We start from the raw sequence: 6,000 nt of genomic DNA, 5'->3' as shown, positions 1-6,000 counted from the left end.
ATTTGGTGACTGGCACTTATCAAAGTTAAGTGCCTTCCCACAGAGCCTGGGAGACAGTGGCCCTCGACTGGAACAAACAATAAATTCTTTGGCCACCTTGAGCTTTCCCAGGCAGGGACTTTAAGGGGCTGGAATCATCATCTAGTGATGCTGCTTTGAGCTGTTAGAAACTATGCTAGTGTTTATTTAAGTCTCTGGGTGCAAGGGTTCAGATGGAGTCATTATGTGCTGAGAGTTCTTTTCCAGCTCTCACTGCCCTTGATGAGCAGGTGTAAAGGGAGGGCCCAGAGAGCAGGTGGAAGGAGCAGAGGCTGAGATCAGCCTGAATTTTAGATTGTAGAGGTAGAGAATCTCTAGATTGAGGCCATGGGAGTGGGTGGCTGGAGGTGAGATGAAGGCCACTGAAATCAGAAGCTAAGGCCGAGGTTCACACGGAGCCCCCTCCGTGAAGGCAGAAATTCAGTGGGAAAGATGCCTGGGTGACAGCCATGAGGGGACCAGCTGTGGGAGCCTCAGAGGAGCAGGTGGGTGAAGAGGGATTTTTGTTTGTTTGTTTGTTTTTGAGACTGAGTCTCACTCTGTCCCCCAGGCTGGAATGCAGTGGCTGGAGTGCAGTGGCTCATTGCAACCTCCGCCTCCCAGGTTCAAGCGATTTTCCTGCCTCAGCCTCCTGAGTAGCTGGGACTACAGGTGCCCACCACTGTGCCCAGCTAATTTCTGTATTTTTAGTAGAGACAAGGTTTCACCATGTTGGCCAGGCTGGTCTTGAACTCCTGACCTCGGGTGATCTGCCTGCCTTGGCTTCCCAAAGTGCTGGAATTACAGGCATGAGACACTCCCTGGCTGGGTGAGGAGTTCTATGGGAAGGTAGAAGAGTGATGGTCTGGGAGGAGCCATAGGGAGTCCCACCTTACTTCCTGACCAAGGAGCATCTGGGAGAATGAGGATCCATCCTTCAAGGACAGCAGGGGATGGGGGTCTTCTCTGCACAGCTCAAAGTGAGATCCTGACCACAAGGTACAAAAACCACCACAGTCCTTGAAATCATTACAGTTATTCTGTGCTCTCTTAGGGCAGAAAATCATATTCTGCTTATCCCCAACTTAGTGCCTCCGGCAGGGGCAGAGAGAAAATACAATTCCAGAAATGCCAGAAGTGCCCATGGACTGAAGGAACGCTTCCCTGTAGGTCCCAGCCAATTCAAGTGTGAAGACCCCTTTTTCAGTGAAAACATTTTTGACTTTGAACTTCAAATGTATCTGACACAATAGCAGTTGTGATTAAGAGAGTTGCTCATGGTGAGTGAGGACAGGAGCCCAGACTGGGTCAGACAGAAGCATGTTCAAACCCTGGCTCTTCCTCTAGCCTTGGGAACTTGGGCAACTCGGTCAGCCTCTTTAAGCCTCAGTTTAATCATCTGTAAAATGGGGAAAATACCACTTACCTGACAGAGCTCTAGCGAGCATTACATGAGCTAATCCATGCTAAGCATTTGGTGTGGTAGCTTGCACAGAGCAAGTGCTCCATAAATGTTAGTTACCATTATGACTATGAATTCTCTTAAGTTTAAAAAAAATGTGTGTTTCTTTCTTCACAAGAGCACTGCACACATGGGGGAGATGGTTGTTCATACGTGTGGGAGGCGCATTATGGATTCAATCAGTCGGCTGTGCCTGGGGAGACTCTGGAGATTCAGAGACCCCTGAGAGTAACTTGGGCCCCTAGTTAGTCCATGTTTGCACTTACCACACTCTAATCTGATCTGTCCCCAGGGTAAGCACTATCAAGGAAACTGAGGCCCACAGAGGGCCAGGAACCTACCCGCGGACACACAGACACCCGTGGTGGAGCTGGGTGGGCGCCAGCCTCACTCACCTCCCTCTCGCTGTCTTCCTGTGGCAGCTTCAGCCTGCTGGCGTCCCCACAAATGCCTGGGCCTGGCTGGGCCTCTGTGTTTGCTGTGTTGCTGCTGTCACCGCCAACTGCTCTGTCGACCGTGGGAGTGTGGGCCCGGGCTCCAGGAACTGTTGTCCCAACTCTGATTGTGGTTCCAGATTTAGTCACATTTCTGTCCCAGTCCCCATCGCAGTGCCTGTCCCTGTCCCTGTCAGAGTTTCTGTCCCAGCCTCTATCACAGCCTCTGTCACAGCTCCTGTCACAATTCCTGTTACAATCCCTGTCAGAGTTTCTGTCCCAGCCCTTGTCCCAGCCTCTATCACAGCCTCTATCACAGCCTCTGTCCCAGCCTCTATCACAGCCTCCATCACAGCCTCTATCACAGCCTCCGTCACAGCCTCTATCACAGCCTCTGTCACAGCATCCGTCATAGTCTCTGGCACAGCCTCTGTCACAGCCTCTATCACAGCCTCCGTCACAGGCTCTGTCACAGCCTCCATCACAGCCTCTATCACAGCCTCTATCACAGCCTCCGTCACAGCCTCTATCACAGCCTCTGTCACAGCCTCTATCACAGCCTCTATCACAGCCTCTATCACAGCCTCTGTCACGGCCTCTATCACAGCCTCTGTCACACCCTCTATCATAGTCTCTATCACAGCTTCTATCACAACCTCTGTCCCAGCCTCTATCACAGGCTCTGTCACAGCCTCTGTCATAGTCTCTATCACAGCCTCGATCACAGCTTCTGTCACAGCCTCTATCACAGCCTCCGTCATAGTCTCTGTCACAGCCTCTATCACAGCCTCTGTCCCAGGCTCTATCACAGCCTCTGTCACAGCCCCTGTTACAATTCCTGTTACAGTCCCAGTCAGAGTTTCTGTCACAGCCCTTGTCATGGCCTCTGTCACAGCCTCTATCACAGCCTCTATCATAGTCTCTGTCACAGCCTCTGTCACAGCTCCTATCAGTCTCTATCACAGCCTCTGTCACAGCCTCTGTCACAGCCCGTGTCACAGCCTCCATCACAGTCTCTGTCACAGCCTCTGTCACATCTGTCACAGCCTCTGTCACAGCCTCTGTCAGAGCCCATGTCACAGCCTCTATCACAGCCTCCATCACAGTCTCTGTCACAGCCTCTACCACAGCATCTTTCACAGCCTCTATCACAGCCCATGTCACAGCATCCGTCACAGCCTCTGTCACAGCCCTTGTCACAGCACTTGTTACAGCCTCTGTCACAGCCCTTGTCACAGCCTCTGTCACAGCCCTTGTCACAGCCTCTATCACAGCCCATGTCACAGCATCCGTCACAGCCTCCGTCACTGTCTCTGTCACAGCCTCCATCACAGCCTCCGTCACAGCCTCTGTCACAGCCTCTATCCCAGCCTCTGTCACAGCACTTGTCACAGCCTGTCACAGCACTTGTCACAGCCTCTATCACAGCCTCTGTCACAGCCCTTGTCACAGCCTCTGTCACAGCCTCTATCACAGCCTCTGTCACAGCCCTTGTCACAGCCTCTATCACAGCCTCTGTCACAGCCCTTGTCACAGCCTCTATCACAGCCCATGTCACAGCATCCGTCACAGCCTCCGTCACAGCCTCCGTCACTGTCTTTGTCACAGCCTCTGTCACAGCTTCTATCCCAGCCTCTGTCACAGCCTCTGTCACAGCCTTTGTCACAGTCTCTATCACAGCCTCTATCACAGCCTCTGTCACAGCCTCTGTTACAGTCTCTGTCACAGCCCCTGTCACAGTCCCTATCATAGCCTCTGTCATAGTCCCTGTCACAGTGTCTAGCACAGACCTTGTCACAGTGTGTATAACAGTCCACACCGCAGTCTCTATCACAGCCTCCATGACAGCCCCTGTCACCACGTCTGTCATAGCTTATGTGGCAGTCTCCATTGCCCTCTCCCTGGCTCTGCCTCTTCTCTGGATCCTGCAGGGTGGCCTGGGGCACAGCTCTCATTCCACAGTGGAGCTGTCTCTTTCTGGAAGGCATCCAGTGGAAGGCTCATGTAATAGCAGGTTACCCTGATGCATGGGGCTTGTGGGAGGGAGGCTGGGCCATGGGGCCTGTACGAAGATGTGCTTTGCAGGGAACCAGAGAGCAGCTCTCCCAAACTCGAGCCTGGCTATTACTCAGTCCCTGTCCCTGTAGCAGTCAGGGGTCCAGGCCCCTGCTTCTGGCAGGATGACTTGTTTCACAGCATTACTTTCATCTCTGTCACCCCACTGTGAGCTTCCAGGGGCGAGGATTGTGTCTCGTTCTTTCCTTGCTCACTCTGAGCAGAGCTAAGCACAGCACTGGGCTCCCAGGGCACAACCCAACGTCCTCCCCAAAGTCCTGGCCTGTCTCCAGTCGCCCTCGGCATTCCCCACTGCTTCAAGAGCCACCCACCCTCGTGTCCTTGCGTTCCCCACTCCTCGACCCCCGGGACTGCGGTCTCCCAGGGCACTCACCTACTCCAGGGCAGGGGCTTCCCTTTGCCGCTCTTCTGCTCACACCGGGCCCTGCACCTGGGGTGCCCCACCTCCCTGCCTCCACTTCTACAAGTCACACCTGCTTGCTTCAAAACTACTTCAGACATGAGCCTCTCCCCTGCTCCGTCCTCATGCTTGCCCTCCTCCCCCCTCGACTCTCTAGCCTCTTGTCCACATCACATGCTCCTTGTCCCTGGCTTCCTTATGTGAAGTCTTGAGTCTGTCTTATCCTTGCCACAGCCTGGAGGTGCCTGGAGATTAGGGACTGGGTCATATAGCATCAGATAACAGGTACTCCACACGTTGAACAGAGAAATGGGATCCTGTGAAATTGGGGGAGGAAGAAAATGTGGTTAAGTCAGGGAGAGGACTGAGGGCATGGTAGAGAGTACTGCCTGGGCAAGGCTGGGTGGAGTGGAGGAGCCCAGTGTTAGTGGGGTACTGAGCCAAGTCCAGTCCCTGGGCCATCTCAGGGTCCCAGGTAAAGCCCCAACTCTCCAGCTGCCCACCACCTCTCTTTCTACCACCGCACCCGGCCCCATTTGCAGAGTCTCTTCCCCCATCGCCCAGTCTAGTCTGTCTCTTCCTTCTTTCCCTTCCTGGCGCCTCCAGCCCAAGCTGTGAAACCACCCTCAGAGGCCCCTGTCTGAACCCACTTCATCCCTGATATATTGTGAATTCCAGACTTTGAAAAGAGGAGTCTCTGGTACTTATTTCTTGGCAGCTCTGCTCAGTTGGCACCTCAGGGCCTCTGCCTCCCAATGCGTCCCTCTCTGGCCTGGCTCTGAGTCCAGGTGGCCCAGACGTCCTGGAGCCCCAGAAGGACACAGAGACACAGTCCAGACCTGGCTGAGCTGTCAGCACATCTTCCTCCAGGCTCCCCGGGGTGGGAGGGGGAAGAGGTCCCACCCGGTGCCCTGGCAGAGTCCCCAGGGAACAGCCGAGCGTCCGGGATGGTGGGGAGTAGAGAGATCAAGGGCAATGCAGCTGGGGCTGGCCTGGAGATGAAAGGGCTTTGGGCTCTGCTGGGCTCCAGGTGCTCAGAGGTGGAGTCCTGCACAGAGGCAGGGGATAGAGAAGAGGACAATACGATAGCTCATGCTCCTAGATCCTAAAGAAACCAGACAGAACTGAAGAGAAAGCAGATGGCAAGCCCAATAGGAAGCTGGGCCTGTAGGGGGTCTCTTGTTCACTAACACCTTAATGTGATGGGCATGTGGGCTCCCAGGCCTTTTTTATAGCAAGTGTCACCTACTGGGGTTGAGGGTGCTAGGAGTGGGGGGGATCAGAAGGACCGAGTATAATACAGCAGGACTTTCTCTTAGGGCTAGCTTAGGGCAAAAGCTGTTGCAGGTGAGTTGGACACCTGCCCCCAGCCCTATCCTCGATGACCCCACTGTGAGAATGCTGCAGGCCTTATCCATGCCAGGCTACTCCATTCACTGTTTCCTCCATAATAAGCACGCACACACACACACACACACACACACACCATTTTCCATTTCCTCCAGGAAACCCACCTTGACTCTATTCAAGAGTATCATTGACCCGAGCTTCTGAACCACTCCCTCTGACCCTTGATTACAAACCTCTGGGATGATCTTTTGGTGCTTTGA

This window comes from Macaca mulatta, chromosome 7 (assembly GCF_049350105.2).
Source record: "Macaca mulatta isolate MMU2019108-1 chromosome 7, T2T-MMU8v2.0, whole genome shotgun sequence".
Taxonomy (NCBI): domain Eukaryota; kingdom Metazoa; phylum Chordata; class Mammalia; order Primates; family Cercopithecidae; genus Macaca; species Macaca mulatta.
This window is presented reverse-complemented; position numbering follows the sequence as displayed.